Source organism: Hemicordylus capensis, chromosome 5 (genome assembly GCF_027244095.1).
Source record: "Hemicordylus capensis ecotype Gifberg chromosome 5, rHemCap1.1.pri, whole genome shotgun sequence".
Lineage (NCBI taxonomy): Eukaryota > Metazoa > Chordata > Lepidosauria > Squamata > Cordylidae > Hemicordylus > Hemicordylus capensis.
In genome coordinates, this window is record NC_069661.1 from 216,476,313 (window position 1) to 216,499,257 (window position 22,945).

Here is a 22,945-nt window from a genome sequence, read left to right on the forward strand (position 1 = left end):
AGCATTGTTGCAGGCAAGTGGTGAGTCTCTCCCGGGCAGGGCCCAGACTTGGCAGCATATGCTGGGGTGATAATTGTGTGGCTATGTCTGCTGCTCCTCAAATCTGCTGCTTCAGATGATGTCTTCATTTTGCCTTATCAGAGAACCACCCCTGGGCCTGATTCCCACGGGAGACCTCAAAGGAGCCTCCACTTGGGTGGAACCCTAGAGCTGGCTGTAATAGCCACCTTGTTGTGCCCAAGCGGGTCCTTTTCCTGGTGTGCCCCCCAAAGCCAGATAAGACACAACCAAAGTGGAGAGCGTTTAGAACTTTATTCTGCGCAGAATAATGGCTGAAGGAGAACTTTCTCAAAGCATCAGCCCTGAACTTCGTTCTCAGGGTGATAGTTATACATAGTTTAAACGTTGCCTTCATGACCATAGGATCAGTCATCTATTACAAAAGTTACAAATCCTATTACAAAAAGTTACAAATTAACACCAAGCCTCCGGAGCGGTTACTCTTACTCATTCGCACATGTCCTCTCTATCTCTTGCTTCCTCCTAAAATGTTGAGATATCCTAATCTGTTGAGACAACAAGTTTTGAAACTAGTTTTCTTGCAAACTGATAGTACTCATGTTGGGAGGGGGAGCGGGTTAACTATCAATCCAGCAGACATACAAGATGGCGTAGGTTATGCCAAGCGGTGCCCGTCAACCTGCATGCTCATCTGAAGGCTGTGTGGTAATTCATCTGGCAGTACCAGAGAGGCACTCCAAGGGCACAAGGGAAGGCATGTATTCCCCCTGAAAAACGGCTTGCTTCACTTTGGATAGCTCTCACACATTGTAGAGCATTTCCCTAACAATCCACACGCACATGCCCTGCAACATTTTTATTTATTTTTATTTTATTTTATACATTTCTATACTGCCCAAAACGCAAGTTCTCTGGGCAGTTCACAAAACAATAAAAACAGCCAATAAAAGATTAAAACATTTCAACAATTAAAACTAAAAAGTTAAAACTATTAAAACACAATTAAAACGGTATCTAATTAAAAGCCTTATTTTTATTTTTATTGTAGCTAATTAAAAGCCTTACTTTATTTTGCCAGTAAAAAGAGGGACATGCTTGTGAGTGTGTAGAAGGTGTGGCCAAAGCAACCTGAGACACGTGGTGTACAGTTCTGATGAACAGCATGCCATACATGGGAAGCAGGTAATAAAGTGCATGCAGATTACTTTCCTCCAGATTACCACCAAAGCATGAGCACCAAAGCATGATTTGTTAACAGAGATCACCAAAGCATGAGCCAAGTCCACAGCCTTTTCCATTTTGCTGGTGAAAACAAGGATCCCCTTGTATCATGAACCAATTCTCATACCAGGGATTACTGCCCAAGCCCCCACCCACTACTGCACATTGCTGAAGACTGGATTCTACTCGCTCAGTGCTGTGCACCCATGTACTTGTAGATGCACTAAAGGCACAATGCAGTCAACCACCCACTTGGAGATTTAATTTCTAAAGACTCAGGGGAGGGAGCTGAATCCTGAGCAATGAGAGCTATAGCAACTCCTGTGAAACAAATTGAACAGGCCATTCTCAAGAAGCCAAAACAGCGACAGTGATTTATGAGGGACAGAATCCAGAAAATAGGGACTGTCTTTGGCCGATAGGGTTAGCTGGAGACTATGTAGGTGCAAGACAGAGCCAGCTTGTCCCTTTGGACAATTAGAGTGTAGCCCAATTTATAGTCATTTTGTGGGGGGCAACTTCAAACTCGCAAGAAAGCCTCTCAGTAAACCCATGGTAAAGCTTGCTGTCAGGGAAAGCTCCAGGTTATGGCTGTCACTGCCTACCCCTGAAATATGTGCTTCTCTCTGCATATGCTGCAGTGCTTGCCCTAGGCAAATGCCTTAGCATAAAGAAGGATAGCGGACATACCCTCCCTACCTTGCCCTGAGGCCACCATCAACCAAGTCAAAATGATATACAGAAGACCTTTCATGGATTAATTTTGCTCTATACCAGGGGAGTAGCAAGGCTGGAGTGGGCCCAGAGACAAGATTTTAAAATGCCGCCCCCCCCACTGAAGCTCAGCTCATGAAGTAAAGAAATCTTAAATGAGGCTAAATAGTGGAATAGTGGTGACATTATCTATCTATCTATCTATCTATCTATCTATCTATCTATCTATCTATCTATCTATCTATCTATCTATCTATCTATCTATCTCCTATGTGCCACAATGGAACATCATCCTAAAATATTTTTTTAAAGGTTTTGTAACTTGTGGACAATGCAAATCATTTAATGGTACTAGAGAAAGACATGCTGTTCTGATAGCTCCAGGTCTTAACACTCACATCAGTTTTGGAGGATTTCACATCAGTTTTGTCTGGGGACCCCCAAGGCAGTGAGCCCCCAGACAACTGTCTTCCCTTGCCCTATTATGGTTACACCCCTGTTCTATATTCTGTTCCATTTCCCTTTATGTCCAATTGAGGACTCTCCCTACAGGATGTTTCCACTTTGTCTTAAATATCCTCAGCAAGAAGGCATCCTCACCTCTTCCTTTATACACATTTCCCATTTGGATAGAACATGACAGCTAGGTGATTCTCTCTCTTAATCTTTTGCTCTGAATAGCAGAACAGTGTTTCTGTTCACTATTTCATCTCACTGGTGCTTTTCTGAATTTCGCCACAGATGACACAGAACACAGACCTCATTATGGTCCTTGCATACTTGAAGACAGTTGTTTAGTCTCAGATGACAGCATTGTTGGAAATTGTTTTGTACCGGCCAGTTTACAGTACAGAGGTCAGGAAGTCTCCGCAGGTCATCTAGTTCCTCACTTCCTTACTGTGAACTACTCTTGTTTTACAAAACAATTTGTAGCGGATGTCGGCATTGCCAGCTTATTACAATTTTCAGTGAATGGAAGTCCACAATGATCTTTTGCAGTTTGCTCTAAATGTTTGAGGTGGCCAGAACAGAGAGAGGAGAGTGGCAACAAGCCACACCTGATCATATGGTCCTATAAGTGATCATATGGGCCACTATTGCTGAGATTTAGTGTCAGTTCTTCTAAGCACTCTGGAGACCAGAGACCTAACCTGTTTATATCAGTAAGTTCTTGGGATTGTAAATCCAGCAGCAACACTGGCTCCTGCTGTCCCTATGATCTCAAATGTCACATGGTGCTTCCCTGCTGCTGCACCTCGTTGGTCCCTCCCTGTGCACATGGAATGCCCCAGAAACTAAGGGACTCTAGGACTTGGAGTTCTAGAGAGAGCGTATCACATATGCTTAAAGGCAGAAAGCAGGTCTTGTGGTAGCAGGCATGACTTGTCCCTTTTGCTAAGCAGGATCTGCCCTGGTTTAAATTTGAATGGGAGACTACTTCTGTGAGCACGATAAGATCTTCCCCTCAAGGGATCAGGCCGCTCTGGGAAGAGCATCTGCATGCCGATGGTTCCAAACTCCCTCCCTGGCATCTCCAAGGTGAGAGAGACTTCTGCCTGTAACCTTGGAGAAGCTGCTGCCAGTCTGTGTAGACCATACTGCGCTAGATGGACCAATGGGCTGACTCAGTAGAAGGCAGCTTCCTGTGTTCCAATGTTCCACATATGGTAGCACACATCTCTTTGCTTCTCAAACCTACAAGTCCCAATAAAACATGGTTCAAAAATGAACCAGTACAAGCCTCAAACTTGTGCTCCCCCTCCCTCCTCTCTCTTCCTCCTCTGCACACAAAAAGGGAGATCTACAGCTTCCACTTTTGAACTAATCACAGTTCCCTCTATGTCTGAATCTGGTGAACTGTGAATTATTCAAACCACCATATTTAAAAAAAAATAAATAAAAAAGGTTCAGACCTATAGGGCCTAAGTTTTGCCCACATACAACAGGATGTGTCACTCTTATCTTTTCCTATCTCTGTGGTTTCTGGAGGAAGGCCTAGATTCTCGGCTCGGAATGTTATCTTCTAACTCTGCTTCTGACAGGCTGCAGCAAACTTCACTAGATCTTTTGATATCTGGATCCCTCATATAGAACTCAGCATGTATAAACATCCCCGTCTACAGCCTCATTTCCCCCCCCCTAATAATGGTCTAACAGTTTGGACCAGTAAACCTGGGGACTCTTGTGTCCCAATAAAATGTACCTGTCCCCACCTCCCAAATTCTTATACTTGAATGAAACCTCTTCCAAAGTTAGTCAGTTTAACAGGGGCAGTTCTCCCATCAGGCAAGATTAAGTGGCTGCCTCAAGCAACTGATTGGGGGGGCATCACGGTGTCCCTACCTGCACCTCCTTCTATCAGCCACAGTGCACACACCTTCCTACTTCCCTCTACAGAAGGAGTGCATAACACAAATGCCCCAGAGGGCTAGAATGAACCACGACTTGGTGTGATGGGGGCAGGTCGAATTTTGGTGCTTTAATTATTTCAATAGAATTATTTATAAAAAATAAGTATGAATTAAAAGAATTACTAGTTACTTGTGGATCTTCCCCTCACAAAGGGCCCACAATTTTAACCAAGGAGGACATAATCTCTGTCCCTGCTCAGTCAGTGGGGCACCTGATTTTGCCTGCCCCACACAAATGCTAAGTTCTTTGTGGCTCCTGTTATCATGGGCTACCTGTGGGCCATAAAAAAGGTCCCCACAGTCCAGATCTGGCCCCTAGACCTTACGCTGTGTGGGGCTGCTCTAGTAATAAAAATATGGAAGTGGGAGAGGAAATGATGAAAGGGCAGTAAAGTATAGTAGATTATGAAGCTGTTCTCACATGCAGCCAAGTGTGGGCTAACAAAGCCAAGCCTGGTCTTGGCTGCTCATAAGAACTGCTGGCAGCCATGTTGCTTCTGGTGGTGCCTTGGCGGCAATCCGCCAAAGAGACCTGCCTGTTAACCTATTCTAAACGATCTTGTGGTGGCACCGTGTGGTGCCAACATAGGAGCAGGCTCACAGCCAGGGCTGGGGGGACATCCCCAAAATGCACCACACACTTGCACAGTGCATTATGGGATTTCTGGGGGTCAGGACAACGTGTCCTGGGCCTCGGCCCTCTGCGCTGCCGGGGAAAGCTGGTGACAATCTAGGCACGTGATCCCCACACCCAGCAAGGACTGTCTGTGGGGAAGGCAAGTTTGAGCAGACTTCCCCATCACCCACCCAGTAGCCTTCTCACATCACCATGAGAAAGGGCTCATTCTATGGAGAATCTACTAGTACTTGGCTGTCCTTTCCATAGAGTATAGTAGATTTTCCACAGAGTGTGTCCTGCACTCTACTGCCATGCACAATTTCCTGTTCTGCTTCCATCTTTTCATACAGTTTTGTCAGCAACACGCAAGGGAGACAAGAGAGTGTGTGATGAACCAGGCGGTGGCAAGTGTCACTGCTGCAGAGGAGGGTTTGCATGCACACCCACGGAAGCAGCAGCCACTACACACACACAAAAAGTATGACCTGTGGAGGGAGGTGGAATTTGGCACCCTATTTCAGGTATGCTGAGGTCTTGGACTGCAACTGCAGTTTAAGTAAACATATTGCAAGAATGACTCATGGTGAATTTTCCATTAGCAAACTTCTGAATACCAGATGCTTAAGGCTATACAACAGTGAAGGACTGTTGTTGATCATATCCCGCTTGGAAGCTTCCCAGAGATTGCTATTGGCTGTCTGCTGCTGGGAGCAAGATGCTGGACTAGTTGGACTGCATTGGATCTTAAGGATTGGATCTTAAGGAATGTCTTCACTTTTATAAACCTGCCAGAGTCTAAAGTTTGGCTTTATGGGCCCTGCTTTCTCTACTGTTATAAGTTCTTGAGCATTGGCAGATACCAGGGTCAGCAGGGCCTTCTTGGTGGCAACACCATGGCTGTGCCTCTCTCGCTGAAAACAGCCATCTGCCCACTTGTTACTAGGTCAGGTCAAACCTACTGTAAAATACTGCCTATATTTGTTGACATCTGCTGAGGCATGTCACATATGGCAAGGTATAAGATGAAAGGCTTACCAACCAAAAGCAAAGTTAGCAGTTGCATTTATGCATTAATCATACTCCAAGTCAACCTGGAGCTGGTCATGACTATTCTCATTCTACCCAAATCCTACTGAACATAAGAGAGATGATGCTTTGTCCAAGACAGGGGAATAAGCAGAAAGGTAGAAAATGGAGTACAAGGAGCCAGAGGTGCAGACCCCTCCCTAAGCATTTGAGGAGTTCCCCTCCCATTTTATTGAACTCCCTATAAAACCTAAAAATTCTTTCCCCCCCCCACAATTAGGTGAGGAGTTGCTACTCCCCCCCCAAATGTATTTTCTCCATCCAACAGTATTTTTCCTCTTCCCCCGCAAAATTTAGGTGAGGGGGTTGCTCCTCAAACATTCCTGCTGAACCCTTGCAAGGAGGACAAAGTGATGGAGACTCCCCTCCCACACAGCTGAAGAAACCAATGACTCCTTGTTTTTAACTGGAATCGTACCTACTTCACACTCTAACCCATCAAAATGTATAACATTCACCAACTCTGAACTTGGTGAGAATACAAGTGACTTGTCCAGCTTCTGTGGGCACCAAAGGCCATCCCATAGCATAAGTGGGTAAGTGGAAATGTCCACGAACAACAATACCAATCATAATGTAATCCACTATACAAAAAGCAAGCCAAAGTGCATAGCTCATCTCTAAGGGAACCGGCAAGATGCCAGTGTGTGACTGGGGAGAAAAAGCAGGATTTTAAAGGATTTGAGGCAGAGGGAGAGAAACTGTGATCGCTTTACTTCCTCTGCCCTCACACCTCCAGAGTTAGACTTTTATGACACCCCTGGTCCAGATCTCTCCCAGGATGCAGTTTTGCCTCTGGCTCCTTGACCTTCTGTTCTTTGACCTTTTTCTTCCTGTAGTGGCACAAAGAAGTGACAGAGGCAGAGAGCTTTCAGATTAGCATCTGCATAGACATGACAGTGGCTGTCTCTCCTGGCTACAACACAGAGTAACATTAGCTCAGGGCCATTCTTGCTTGTCGGTGTTTCCTGCACATTGGGAATAGAGAATTAGCTTATGCTCATTCAGTGGGATCCAAATCTGTCTGATTCAAGATTGATTTTGTTCCATAGCTCACCTTTCATGTGTGTTCTTCACTTCTCTTGCACTTTCTTAATATTCATGTTGGTCTGGTTTGGACAATAATTTTTCTGACTAGTCCGCCCCATCCCATGTGATAAAGTCATGAGCACACTATTCCAGCAGACTGGTCAAAGTATTGTCCAAACCATTCCACATCTCTCTCTCTCTCTCTCCTCTACTTGTGTTATGTGTTTCCACAGTGGCATGATGGGTATAGAAATCATGCAAGTATTGAGTTAGGAGGAGAGCTGGTCTTGTGATAGCAAGCATGAATTGTCCCCTTTGCTAAGCAGGGTCTGACCTGGTTGCATATGAATGTGAGACTTGATGTGCAAGCACTGTAATATTCCCCTCAGGGGATGGAGCCACTCTGGTAAGAGCATCTAGGCTCCAAGTTCCCTCCCTGGCCTCTCCAAGAAAGGGCTGAGAAAGATTCCTGCCTGCAACTTTGGAGAAGCCACTGCCAGTCTGTGTAAACAATACTGCGCTAGATGGACCCAGAGGTACACCTAGGTAATTTTGGACCCTTGATCTAAAGGCCTTTGGAGGACACACACACCCCTGCAAGTTAAGCATCATTTTTAACATCTAAGTTCTTGAGGGCACAAACCACACCACCTAAGACAAACTAAAGAGGATTGGAGGGGGCCCAGGGGGTATGGAGGCCCTGGACTTTGGAGCCAAAGTCCAAGGGTAAGAGCACCTGGGTGGACCAATTGACAATGGTCTGACTTGGTATACAGCAACTTCCTATGTTACTATGTACTAGCCTTTAGTAGTTATTCAATTAAAGATAAGGGGAACTCTTTGGTTTACAGGGATAGTTACGAATGGGTGTGGCAGCTCCAACTGAGCTCCAAGAAGTAGTCAGTTTGATGGCCCATGATGTTCATGACATGAGAGCATGAGATCTGACGTCCAGTCTGAGATATTGTACCGGCCTACAGAATCATAACCATGGAAACACAGTTTTGCTAGGTGCACTCCAATGCACTATCTCCTTAGGCTAGTGGCAGCAGCAAAAGCTGGGGATTAATGTTACAGCAATGTTTAAGAAGAAATTAGTAACATGTGTCTCCGTTACCTCCTCAGCCAGGGAGGGCTAATCATTTGCTGGTCATAGATGCGCGTCGGTCATTTGAACCAGGGGTGTAGTAAGGTTGGAGTGGGCCCAGAGACAAGATTTTAAAATGCCCCCCCCCAACTGAAGCTCAGCTCATGAAGTAAAGAAATCTTAAATGAGGCTGAATAGTGGTGACAAAAGGCATAGTAAAATTTATATATCTATATCTATATCTATATCTATATCTATATCTATAGATAGATAGACAGACAGATAGAACCTATGTGCCACAATAGAACATCATCCTAAATTATTTTTTAAAAGGTTTTGTAAATTGTGGATGATGCAAGTCATGCTGTTCTGGTAGCTCCCGGTCTTAACACTCACATCAGTTTCGGAGGATGAATACAACTGAAGGAAGCCCGGGCAGGTGCGCGGCTGGGGGAGTCAGTCCTGTGACTTCCCTCTGGGGCCCCCCAGGCTGTGCATCTTAACATCCTACATAGTTTGGTCCTACGACACTCTTGCATGGGAGAGTTCCCAGATATTCTGGAAAAGTTGTCCTAGGGGGAAATATGGACAAGACTCTTCAGATGTTGCTGGACTCAAACCCCAACATTGATCTCTGGCCAATAGATTTTTCTTGTGGGGAAAAGGGGTTGCAGAGTGGATAATCCACAACTGTGCACAAGTTCAGCTGCAAAATTCAAAACCACACAGTCTTGTTCTTTGAGATTTCTGACAGAGTTAAGCTGTTAGTTTGAAAAGAAAATATGCCTTAATTTCAACTGAATTGGATTTCTCATCAACATTCCGTTTATTTTTGAAGATGCTGTTCAGGCATCCTAATTGTTTATCACAGTATCTCTCAATGAGTTTGTAGTCACATTCATCTGTCAAAATGACAGAGAAAAAGTGGATGCTATGGTATAATATTGATGATGATGATGATGATGATGATGATGATGATGATGATGATGATGAATGATTCGTGGTGAATAAGATTGCCATATTCCAGTTCCCCACATCTGGGCTCCCTAATCTGCATATTTTGCAAATTGTTTGCTAATTATGCAAAACTTGTCTTGTCAATAAAAATTGGATGGAGGGGGTTAAACATTTAAAAGCATCTGCATGCAAGTCAATGAAACTTCTGCATGCCACAGTCTAGTAATATCTTTATTAGGACCAACCAAAATGTCACAACAAGCAGCAAGCTAATTTTGTGTAATTTTGATTGATACAAATAAAATACAATTTAAAAATGCAGTTAATAATAACACTGCGATATGTCCCATCTTCCTAGCTCCTGCTTGGTCTCCTTTTCCTCACAACAGAAGCATCAGAAGAGCAAGAGCCAGGGGTGTTGACAGCATTGGGCCACCCAGGCATGTGTCCCAGATTAATTATTTAGCGTCCTGATCCTCTGTGTTGCCTGACATTGGTGGATATATTGGTGATTAATGGCTTCCAAACCAGGAAGAGAGTTCCGGATTCCTAGATAACATGACAAATTGTAATTATCAAAATTGGGAGGTGGGGCAGGGTGTCTGAGCCAGTCCTGTGGGCTCAGGCCCCAGATATTTTAAACACCTAGCAATACCTCTGGCAGAGACTAGATGGCAAAAGCTCCCTCTGCTGCTCTATTTATCCAGCCTGCATCTGTTGCATGTTGCGGAAGCCACATCAGTCCGGGTATTTAGCCCCCAGTCCTGGAAGTGGCCATTCAAGTGGGCAGGTGTGACTTGCTCAAAAGGGGTGGGGTCAACTGACCCTGGACATGATGTTCCATTGGCTCCTCCTCCTCCTCGTTTCTGGTTGGTCTCCTTCACCTCATCATGGCAGCACTTGAGAAGCAGAAGTTAGATGGCAAAAGAATCTCCCTCACTCCTCCCAGGTGGCATGCCTAACAGAATCATGTTGTGCTACTGCCCCCTCCTCTGAGTGATGGCAGATGTACTTGTGGGCAGAAATTCCATGTGTGGATCTGTGGATGGGATTTACCCATTCAGTATCACCATACTCATTCTCTTTCTTGTCCAGATGTATACAGCAGTGCCCTTGGTTGCCTGTGGTGAAGGAGAAGGAGAAGGAGGAGAAGGAGAAGGAGAAGAAGGAGAAGGAGAAGAAGGAGAAGGAGAAGATCCGATCAATGTGACACAAATGTCTGGCACAGAAATGTTTATCGAGTAGGGTTGCCATATTCTGGCTTTCCAAATCTGGGTGCCTAATTTACACATTATGTAAATTGGCTTGAAAATAATTTTTGAGCAGAATAGTTACGGCACATTTTGCTCCATAACTCTGCTTCTATAAGTGCTAGAGCTTAGCTTTATTTTATTTTATTTTATTTTATTTTATTTTTTAATGAATGCTGAAATCCAGGTGAATCTCAGTGGGCTAAGCAATCTGGGTGAGATGCTTAAAATCTGGGTGAAACCCAAAATTCTGGGGGACATGGCAACTCTAGTATCAAGGCAGGCTGGTAAAATGTTCTTGTGAACTTGTAACTTTTATGAAGGTCTTTGGCTAGCCTTGCCCAGTTTTTCAGCACTCAAATTACAGGGGGGCGAATAGGGCCCAGACCCCTTGTCCTTCGGGATGCCCCCCTTAACTACTGCTTTTAGAAGGTTGTGAGAGGCAGGTGCATGGGAAGGCTGGTAGTGGCCCTGGGAGAGGATGAGTGGGTGGGTGCTGTGCCCCTCCCCCCATGCTAGCCACACCCCTTCCACCTGCATCCACATGCCAATGCAAGGGGTGTTGCCAGCATCAGGCACAGATGTGTGGCCTGTCTAGTTGGTAAGCACTTTCTGTGCCAGCCCAGCTAGGTGCTTTTTCCTTTCCCTTGCTTGCAGCAAGGTGCCCTGGGGGAGGGGCACTCTGGCGAGTGGCGACCCCTGCGCGCATGTGCACACACACACACACACACACAGCACAGGGACGCTGTGTCCCCCCACCTTGCTCAGTCGTGGCTACATTACTGATGAACAGGCATCATCTGGCTGAAATTGAAAGGGGGAGTCAGGGAGTCGGACTTGTGGATTTTGTTAAGCCCCCTCACCTTTTCTTCTATAATCTGAGTATGTCATCATTAAAATTTTAATAGACATGAATGTGTGCGTAGACACACATGCATCGACACATAAAATTTCCCCCTAAATCCTTGTAATTGCCCTTTTGTCTTTGGGGCTCCTGCAGGTACAAATGCTTTGAAATTCTCTAGGTTGCCAGGCTGCAACCCAGAGATCCGTCTTGTACCTTTCAGCTCTCCAGTTGCTGTGGGAGGCAAGTAGCTGCAGCTTCTCTTGTCATTCCCTCTTGGATCTTGTTCTCTGCTTCTTCCCACACCTGCTGTAACAAGCCGGACTGCAAGTTTGGTGCACAGCAAGTGTGGGGGGGGGTGGATGGCAGCAGTAAGGGAGGATAGGTAGGGAACTGGGGAGGGAAAGAATGGCTGCCTAGTCTCTTGCAGCATTGTGGAATTTAAAAGTACAGAGGGACCCCTCTGCCCTGTGACTTGGAAACTCTGCCTCTGACCAATTGATATCAAACAGCTCTTATTACTCTGAATTTGCTCTCTCCAAAACACCTGCATGGGCTTTTAACATTCTGATTTTTGCATGTGTGAAGAGCGAACCCCGTTTCTTTGAGGGTCAGCATCTTTGAGGGGGCTCACATCAAAGTGGCCTCTGATGGCCCCCTGCTATGTGTGTGAGCCCCTTTAAGACTCAGGGGAGCTTACTTTGGTGGTGGGGTGGCAGTAACACTGAACGTCTCCTTGGTGACTGTGTTGGTGACCACCATCCTTTCTTTCTTTCTTTTTAACCCATCATGCTGTCCCGACACAGCATACTAGTAATACAACATCAGGAGAATTGTGGGGAAAACAAAGATGGCATCCACTAGCACAGCCATGGAGAAGAGTTCTGGTCCATGGGCCCAATCGTACCCAGCAGGGAGAGACTTGGTGTCAGCCATGGAGCTTGCCAGGGTACAGGACCCGGACAGCTGCCCAAGGATGCAACGTGGTAAGGCTGGACTTGCTTTCTTTCCTTGTTCCTATATCAACAAATGGCTGCCATTTGCCTTCATGTGGAAAAGTGAAATGTAGCACATGGGGACACACATCACTGTGTTGAAGGCCCACTGCCTGTTCTGGCCATTTCTAATTACTTTGTTCCCAGTAACACACTGCTGAAGAGGTTTACACTTGTCATAAATCTGTCTGTAAAGCCTAATTTGAAGCAACTGTTATTCTAATTTTGTTTCTAAGTCTTTTAGAAAGGAAGGCACAACTCCCTAATGTTTCAGCATTTCCTGAAGCTGAACTTTAACTGGTTGACTTTGAGAGTGTGTGTGTGTTTGTGTGTGTGAATCATTCACCACTTGTTCTGCAATAGGCCCATTAGGTTGAATGGGATTACTCCAGTGTAGTTAATCACCAAATAGCCCCATGTGAGTGTTAGTATTCTATTGAAGTAGAATATTATGTGTGAGTGTTCGTATTAAAATATTGGCATGCAAGTCCCTGAGAAGAAAAAGCAGAAGATGGATAAATAACTTCTGCTGCCAAAAGAGAGAAGGAGCTTCAAGTAGCTGTTACCAAGGCAGACTGAGAGAGAAAAATTACCTACCTGGGATTTTAACCTTAATTATTTAGGAGGTGTGTTTCCCCCACAGCTGCCTTAAATGATTCACAGTACAAATCAATTCACATCTATCTCACAGGGATGACTCCAAGGGGCAGCAAGCACAGCAGCAGGTGCTTCCCCCAAAATATTTCCTGCTTCCTCTTTCACTCCTCCATCCACCTGACTGGAACTTTACCGTAAAATATCATACATTACAGCCATAGTATATTGTGGCCCTATAGCATGAATTACTTATTTTTAAAGGCCTCTGTTGTTTAAAGAAGCCTCACTCACCCACTCCTCTACCCCAGAACAAGCAACAGAAGCCAGTGCAGCCAGCCAGGTAGGTAGGAGACTCCTCCAGCCTCCCAGGAGCCAGGCCAACCCCCTAGCTTCCTTCCTGGTCAGGAACTGGGCTACGTGAGGCCAGGTGTGCCTGGAGATGCAGGGTTATCTCCCCTGCAGATTTCAACTGGCTTGTTACTGATCTCCCCCACATACCCCATCCTGCCACTATAGCCCCCTTCAGATGTAATATGGAAGCATGGGCCCAATGGAGCCACGGTTTCACACCCATCCTCCCCCTGCTCTCCCGTCCACTTTTGGATGTGCAGGAGAGCTGCCTCCCTGCAGTCAGTGGTAGCTGGCTGTGCGGGCTTCCTTCTTGACAGAAGGACAGCCCGCAAAGCCAATCAGTGAGGGAGGAGCTTCCTCCCTCAACTCCAGCTCCGTGGGGCGAAACAAGATTCAGAATGGAGTTTGGGGAGCAAAATCGCTGGTCCCTTCTTGCCTTCAACTCTGGTTTCCCAATTTTGGACATGCATCCAAGGATGTCTGTTGTGAGGATGGTCTCATTCAGGAAGAGAAAACTAACCTCGAAAGCAGTTTGGCCTAACCCCCAAATAAAGTATTTTCAAAGAGGATTCTGGTCCATTTTCTGAATATGTTTGAAAATGTCAAGCAAGCTTCATTAATAAGGTAAATACATTAACAGCATCACTTACCTTATCTCTGTAAGTATTTAATATATTGCAAAATCCTCTCTCCCCTAATAACATCCTTTGCCACCCCTTTGCTCCCCCAAACTAGGTGTTCTACAGGTGCTTCCTAGTATCCCAAGCCATCTCTCTTGAAACACCCTTTCTCTTAAAGTGTCTGTTTTCAAAACAGGAAAACTACTTAGGAGGTGGTCAAGCTTTCCTTGCACAATGCATAACTGTCTAATGGAACTGATTGCTATATATGATGTAATGTGATGACAAAAAGAGAAGGGGCCACAGGTTAATAGTAGAGGATATGCTTTTATTTGCATTCAGAAAGTCTCTGGTTCAGGACCTGGCACCTCTATTTAAAAGGATCTCAGGCAACAGGGCTTTGCGAAATCTCCGGCTGAAAACCATGGAGAGATGTTGCCATATTGCAGCTAGATGGACCAATAGGTATGACTCGCTGTAAACCAGTATACTATTCTAATAGATCATGGATTTGTTCCAAGACAGATATTACTGGTTCTTAGCTGTGAGGAGCTGGAGGAACATCATTAAGGTGGTTCTCCATTTTAATGGTTTGTTTTTAATCTGTTTTAATGGGTTCTGCTTTAATTTCTGTTCAAAATGGTTTGTTTGGGGTTTGTAAACTGCCTAGAGATGTCTGATTAGGTGGCAATATAGGAATGTTAATAAAATAATAATTATAATAATTATAAATTAAGGCACAAGTTTCTGTGGCCTCCAGTATGTTAGAGCTAGTACACAATCAATCATCAGAACCTCCTTGCTAACTTTAGTGCTAACAATCTTCCTTCTTTAAAACCCACCTGCATAGTTCCATGGAGATATAGTTATTACTGGCTTCCCCTGATCCCCTCCACCCCCGCACCCCGTAAATTCCCTATTAAAAAAAAGCAGTGACTTTCTGATGTTGCATTTGAAAGAGCATTGTTGGTTTCTATCTAGTTATCTGTTATGTTTTGTTGTTAAGAAGTTTGTCCCAGTGGGGATCCTATAGAGAATGTGTGGGGTGGAGTCAGAAAGAAAAGGGAGAGAAATTTTTTAGATTGTGAGCCCTTTGGGGACAGGGATCCATCTTATTTATTTATTATTTCTCTGTGTAAACTGCCCTGAGCCATTTTTTGAAGGGCGGTATAGAAATCAAATAAATAAATAAATAAATAAATAAAATAAAAGAGGAGGATAAAAAACAAGTAGTTTCTGAATAAACCCTTAATTAAATCTACATAGGATTACTTTGTGTGTTTGAGCTATAAAACATTTGGCATTGAGATTTTGAACCAGCTATGCGTGTGAGCCTGTAAAACTTGAGCATTTTCCTGATACTTAATTGCATTGCATTCCTGGGCCTATGTTCCTAAACTGATGTGCGAATAGATTTGGGCATAATTAGCTTTGTACCTGAATCTATCTGATTTGGGTGATTTGGAGACAGAACAAATCACCCCTGTGGTCCATTGGCCAGATTTGGGTCAAAATCAAATCGTGCTGGATTTAATTCAAATTGATTCAATATTTGGATTCCTCTTATCAATCCCCCCAAAGTCCCATCTTTATATATATATATATATATATATAGAGAGAGAGAGAGAGAGAGAGAGAGAGAGAGAGAGAGAGAGAGAGAGAGCGCTAGCTAAGCTCTATCCCTTATAGAAGTGGAGTTATGGAGCAAAATGTGTGGTCACTATTTTTCAGGTGTTTGGGTTCTTTGGTGTATAATAACTTTTCCTCAATTAACACCTATGAGGATTCATTACACACCTTCTTTTCTTCTGTTCATTTTGACTTTCTTTGGACAGTGTCAACTGCCATGTGCCAACTACACCCTGCTCCCACCTGCAAGGCAGTAGGGTACTACTCAGTTTATGTTCTAGGAATTTTTTTCAAGTGTTTAGACTCTTTGGTGTCTAATAACCTATCTTCATAATGAATCCCTATGAGGATTCATTACACACCAAAGAGTTGAAACCAGGGGTTTTTATCCTTGGGCCCCCAGATGTTGTTGGACTACAACTCCCATCATCCTCAGCCACAAAGGTCATGTCTGGGGATGATGGGAGTTGTAGTCCAACAACATCTGGGGGCCCAAGGTTAAGAAACCCTGGTCTAAACACCTCAAAAATTCCTAAAATATAAACTCGGTACCCAGTGGCTTGCGGGTTGGGGGTAGTTGGCATATGAGATGCCACTAATTCCCACCCCCCCACACAAAGCAGTGGGATCAAAATGAACAGAAGAAATGAAGGTGTGTAATAAAGACACCAAAGAATCTAAACACTTCAAAAAATTCCTAAAAAAAATAAACCAAGTACCCCAGTGGGGGGGGGGGGTGTAGTTGACACATGGCAGTTGACAGTTGGCACTGTCCAATGACAGTCAAAATGAACAGAAGAAATGAAGGAGTATAATGAATCCTCATAGGGATTCATTATGAAGGAAAGTTATTAGACACCAAAGAATCTAAACACTTCAATACTCCTAAAAAATAAACTGAGTACCCCACTGCCTTGCAGGTGGTGGTGGTGGGGTGTAGTTGGCACATGGTAGTGAGCAGAGTCAAAATCCTTCCGAACCCAATCTTCTCATATGGCACTGCCCCAGAAAGTGTCAGCACAGGAAAGGAAGAGCTACCAATGCTACCGATGTGGACTCTGCTGCCCACAAAGCAGATTTTGCTCACTGTCCTGCACAGAAGGTCACTTGCAACAGGTGTAAAAAAGGGACTTTTTGCTAAGGTTTGCAAGTCTGCTGTCCACTACATTTCTGATTCACTATATGATAAGGATGAAGCAGATGAACCACTTCCTGACAGCATTTTAAGTGTGACGCAGTCAGAGCCCGCTTCTACACGTTGTCAAGTTAAACTTAATGGCGGTGAAGTGTGGATGCTGGCTGATTCTGGTTTCCGTACACTATCATTTCCCATCTCACTACATCAGATCTGCACTTGCAGCCTTCAGACATCCACCCATGGGGATATGGAGGTTCCCCTATTGCCATAAATGGACCACTACTGCCCTGGAATAAAAAGGATATACTGCAGAAAGGAAAGTGTATGTGTCACAAAAAGGAGTCTCAATAGGGCTGGAAACATCCGAAAGATCTATGGGTAGTGTTAGACCCAAATGGCACAAAACCCATATTGCAGATGATAGAGCATCCATATGCTGATATGATTGCTGATTCCTCAGATGTTTTTGCTGATACTCCTGGCACTGCCATACATTTCAAACATAAAATTCAGATGAAGGCAAATGCAATACCTGTACAACACAAAGTGAGGAATGCACCCATAGCATTGTGCCAACCACTTAGAGAGGAGCTCTTAAGTCTAAAGCATGCTGACATCATAGAGCCTGTTGATTCATCAGAATGGGTCTCTTCCATTGTTCTTGTGCAAAAATCAAATGGTATACTTCAAATATGTGTAGATTTAAGAGATGTGAATGCCAACATGGTTGTGGATTACCATCCATTACCCAATATCGGTGAAATGCTGCTTACTCTGAAAGTGTTCACAACTTTGGACTTGTCTTCAGCCTATTATCAAATTTCTTTGCTCAAAAGTTCTTGAAAATACCCCATTGCCTCAGATGGTCTTTTAAAGTTTAAATGGCTGCCCCTTGGATTGGCTTCTGCATCTTCGGTATTTCAATGAATGATGCATGCAGTTTTTGGGAGGACGGATGGCATCATAAGAACAGCCCTGCTGGATCAGGCCCAAGGCCTATCTAGTCCAACATCCTGTTTCACACAGTGGCCCACCAGATGCTGCTGGGAAACCCACAGGCAGGAGCTGAGGGCATGGCGTCTCTCCTGCTGTTGCTCCCTAGCTGCAACTGGTATTTAGAGGCATCTTGCCTCTGAGGCTGGAGGTGGCCTATAGCCACTAGACTTTCAGGATGACATTTTAGTATATGGCAAAACCATTGAGGAGCATGATGCTAAACTGGCAGAAGTCTTAAAACTCTGACAATTCAAACTTACTATCTCTGCAGAGAAATATCAGTTGTGCACACACTTGGTGACGTACTTGGGACACACAATAGGAACATAGGAAGCTGCCATATGCTGAGTCAGACCATTGGTCTATCTAGCTCAGTATTGTCTCCACAGACTGGGAGCATCTTCTCCAAGGTTGCAGGCAGGAATCTTTCTCAGCCCTATCTTGGAGAAGCCAGGGAGGGAACTTGGCACCTTCTGCTCTTCCCAGAGTGGTTCTGTCCCCTGAGGGGAATATCTGACAGTGCTCACATTTCTAGTCTCCCATTTATATGCAATCACGGTGGACTCTGCCTAGCTAAGGGGACAAGTCATGCTTGCTACCACAAGACCAGCTCTCCTCTCCAGACCAGCTCTCCTCTCAGAGTGGCTTACATCCCAAAGTAGACTGGGTGAAAGCTATTCAGGAACCACCAGAGCCACACAACAAGGATGCACTTTGCTCATTTTAAAGACTCTGCAAATATTACTCTAAATTTGTTAAACAATTTGTCTCAAAAGTTGCTACATTGCATCTTCTTTTTTAAAAGAATATAACATTTAACTGGACTCCCCGGCACACTATTGTAACCACTGATGCTTCTGAATATGGTTTGGGTGCCGTCTTGACCCATCAAAAGGGATATTACAGTTTCCTTTGTTTCCAGAGTGCTTACTGCTTCAGAGAAGATGTATTCTGTCATGGAAAAAGAAGCTCTAGCATGTTTCAGGGTGGTGAGGCACTTTAGGACTTACCTGTGGGGAAGAAGTTTCACTTTACAGTCAGGCCATAAGGCCTTATCTGCTTTATTTACTACTCAGGGATCAAGTCAAGCAACCCTAAGAATGACCAAATGGATCATCAGGCTTATGGATTTTGATTTCCAGGTGGAATAACTTCCAGGTCTTGGGAATACAACTGTATTCCACTTCCACTCCAGGCCAAGAGGAGATCCCAGAAGAAGAGGATGAAGGAATCATAATTACGCAAATAGTTTCATCCACTCATGGAGTGATCATGTCTTCTGAATGGAAAGTGGCCCTCAGTGCTGATCAGGTACTTACTGAACTTAAACCTTACATAACTAATGGCTGGCCATACAAAAACAATGTACCTGATCATCTTCAACCATACATGCATGTAGCAAATGAGCTGTCCCTTCTCAATGAGTTGGTGCTGAAGACTGATCATTTGGTGCCAACCTCCTTACAAGTAAAAGTGATCAAAAATGTACACAAAGGTCATCTGGGCACGAGCTTGACTAAAAGGTGAATCAGAGAAAGCTTTTGGTGGCCAGGTATGGACAAACACATTAGAAATATACAGGTACTGAATGGCTAGTGCTGTATGTGACGAATCACAGAAGACTTTCCCCACCCCCTTGACTCCAGCAGAGTATCTCAATGGTCCCTGGGAAAAATTTGCTCTGGGTATAAGAACATAAGAACAGCCCTGCTGGATCAGGCCCAAGGCCCATCTAGTCCAGCATCCTGTTTCACACAGTGGCCCACCAGATGCTACTGGAAGCCACAGGCAAGAGTTGAGGGCATGCCCTCTCTCCTGCTGTTACTCCCCTGCAAGTGGTACTCAGAGGCATCCTGACTTTGAGGCTGGAGGTGGCCTTTAGCCCTTGAACTAGTAGCCGATGATAGACCTCTCCTCCATGAAGTTATCCAAACCCCTCTTAAAGCCATCCAGGTTGTTGGCTGTCACCACATCTTGTGGCAGAGAATTCCACAAGTTGGAATAATGGGGCCTTTTGATAACCACACCACAAAACAAAGATTTGTTATAGTGATGGTGGGTTACTATTCCAGGTAGCCACAAGTTTCATTTGCTGAAAATATTACTACAAACAAGGTAATCCAGTCCATAGCTGCAGTTTTTTTGAGGGAAAGTCTTCCTAAAGAACTAGTGACTGACAATGGGACACAATTTAACCTTGTTTGGAATGGAGTAATACTTGCATAACCATGGGATAAAACACAAGACTCTTTCCTTGAACCTCCTTGAGGGAATGGCTTAGTGGAAAGAATGAATAGATTAGTGAAAGAAAGTTTACAACTGGCTACTATGCAACAACAAACCTGGAAAGAGGCAATCCATGAAACTATTTGCTCATCAAACTACTCCTCATTCTACTACAGGAAAATCAGCTTTTGAACTGCTGAGAGGACGCAAAGCTACCACCAAATGTACCTAAAGGCAAAAACTGATAAGGCTTTCCATGCCATCTCACCTTGAGAATGCAGAGATTCATGGTCGCGTAAAGGAGAAGGAACAAATATATAAATGGTATGTGGTTCAGAAATGGGGTGCGAAACAGTGAACATTTCAGGTGAGGAACTTTGAGTATGGCTGCCTTATAACGTGAGAAAGGGATGTTCCCAACATCCTGGACCAAAACAAATAATCAAAATCCAAGGAGATTCTGTCCTATTGGATGATGGAAAGAAATGGAACAGTTTGAGACTTTCCAGCTTGCAAACTATCAAAAAAGAGGGAAGGAAGTCTGACCTTAAGAGAGGAACTGGAGAGGAATTTGATCTTGCCTCCAGTTATGAGCTCACAGATGAGGCTGATGAAAGTGATGAACATTCCTCTGTACTAGAAAAAACATCACTAACAGCTCCTGTACCACAGAACCCAAGACTTAGGAGAAATGTGTGTAACAGGAGACTACCTAAAAAACTTCAAGACTTTGTCAGTGGATTTCAAAATTAATTCAGTTCTGGTTTTTATAAAGGGGAGGGATGTGTTGTATTCTATCTAGTTATCTTTTATGTTTTGTTGTTTAGAAGTTTGTCCCAGTGGGGATCCTGTAGAGAGTGTGAGGGGTGGAGTCAGAAAGAAAAGGGAGGGAATTTAGGAAAGGAGGAGAAAATGAAGTTGTTCCTCAATAAACTCTTAGTTAAATCTACATAAGATTACTTTGTGTATGAGGGAGACAGCTATAAAACAAATGTTTTACTCAACTCTTTCAGTGTGAGAAGATCAAAAGAAAGAAAGCATGCACAGACGCACACATGCACAACACACACTCAAACAGGAAACTTCAGACTATTCTCTCTGAGATGTAATCATTGGTTCCACTTGCATGCTTGGAATGACCATTGGCTCTCCCAGGGTTATTAGATCTAAAACTGAAATCACTGGTGGAAAAGTGTGAATGTTACAGTGGTAAAGGGCATGCATTTTAAAGGCTTTTTGTCAGTGTTAGAGGGAAAAGGTTTCAAGCATAGGGATGGGTGTCACTGGAGCCCAAACACCCACCATCTATTCAAGAATATGTTCTTCTGGGTGTGGAGCAATGTAATGCAGATCTGTTTTTATCCACTGCTTGGAATTTGTCCGAAATGATTTTGCAAAGCCATTTGAGACTTGGGGCCACAGTCTTGCCCCCAGAAGGCTTAAAGTAATTCCTTTTGAGTTCTACTGTTCTAATCAAGGTCAGTTCCACATTTTGGAGAGCCTTTGATCTGCCTTCTTGTGGGCCCTCCTAATATAATAGAATATAACTTCATTATAAAAAATAAAGTGTAGGATATGCAAATAAAGTGTAGGATCAGCAAAGTGTGGGATAATAATAGTAATAAAGTGCAGGAACTGCAAAGCTTTTACTTAAGTTCCAAGAGCAATCTTACTCACTGTACAGATGGTTCTGCACTCACTCCTTGTGTGGTCTTACCCTCTGTTCACACACCAAGCAGGGAGGGACCTTTCATGATTTTCACAGTGCCATCTGCTGGCCAGTTCTAGCTCTTGAAAAGAACCCATCCCTTTTCATTATAACTTTTGTGGCAACTGGGGGGAAAGGGTGGGGTCTTCTTGGAGTGCAAGAGCTGGCTGGTAGATGGTGCTGTGAAAATAATGTGAGGCCCTTGCTTGGTGTGAGTACAGAGGATAAGATCACACTAGGAAGGAGCAAAGAAGCCTGCAGGAGTGTCTATGCGATGAGTAAAATCATGCTTGGAACTTGCACAAAAGCTTTGCAGATCCCACATTTTATTGGCATCTGGAAAACCCCCCAAAATGAAGAAATCCCCCGTGTCAGACCAATGCATAAAAGTCTGAAGAATACAATGGACTATATATATCTTATTAAATCTCTTTATAGGACTCTCTGAAGAGAATGCCTAGATAAACCATCATAAAGAAAATTGCTTCCCCTGAAGATGTCAAAAACATAAGTATGACCTGAAAACATATAATACATAAATCAAAAACAACATAGTGAAATAATCACAACACTATAAACAATAAAAATAAACAAAAGAATATATGAAATTCCAAATGCTAAATATACAAATATAAATGTGTATACATAGCTTGAATGATATAAATCAACCAAATGTTCACATGTGTGCATACATCAGGATATAGCAAGTGAAATGGATATGTAAGATAATAACCACCATTGTCGATGTTTACAATCTTAATAAATGCCCAATGGGTCATAAAGGAACAAACAATGTACTGTCTCAAAATGTCCAATCCACCGGCGTAGATATCCTCAAATAAGATGGTAAATACCGCTCTGTGGAAGTGCCAAGAATCACAGATTCCACTCCATAAAAGTGTCAAGTTGAAATAGCTGGTAACGCTCTGTAAGTCTGGAAACACTCTGTAGAAGTGCCAGTGCCGACAGGCACCCGGGTTCTGAGCCAGTTTCGAGGGAACCCCTCTTCCTCATGGGCAAATATTAACTATGAAATTACAAATGCAAATTACAAAATTACATATCTGGAAAAACCCCACCACCATCTGTTTGCTTGCCTGTCTTTTCTCTGGGGTGGGGGATGGAAGTTGGGCCCCCACTGCCACCTAGAGAAAGAGATGGAAGGTGAATGAGCAGATGGTGGCACTAGCTCTCTTCACTGTCCTTCACCACTCACCTAAGCAAGTGGGCAAGTGAGCCTGATGAGAAGCAGCAGCAGGTCAGGGCTCCTGGGGCTTTGGCAGCTGTCCGGCCATGCTGGCCTCTAATGCCAGGAATAATTTCTGTGGGCATACAAGGGGATTATCAAATTTTAGCTGCGGCATAAGAAAAACCCACTGGATCAGGCCAAGGCCCATCCAGTCCAGCATCCTGTCTCACACAGTGGCCAACCAGGTACATCTGGGA

At 44.0% G+C, this 22,945-nt stretch overlaps 1 long non-coding RNA gene across 6 annotated transcripts in view; it reads left to right on the forward strand.

The window, feature by feature from the left end:
• LOC128325749 (uncharacterized) overlaps positions 1-22,945 on the forward strand; it is a 61,847-nt gene that overhangs the window by 9,174 nt on the left and 29,728 nt on the right. For 2 of the 6 annotated variants that reach the window (XR_008307593.1, XR_008307596.1), the window contains exons 2-3: positions 10,241-10,386; positions 12,046-12,225. This is a non-coding gene — a long non-coding RNA (uncharacterized LOC128325749). Of the gene's footprint in view, positions 1-10,240; positions 10,387-12,045; positions 15,037-21,937; positions 22,223-22,945 lie in introns of those variants that run through there. The other 4 variants (XR_008307594.1, XR_008307597.1, XR_008307595.1 and 1 more) reach the window with 4 other exon arrangements.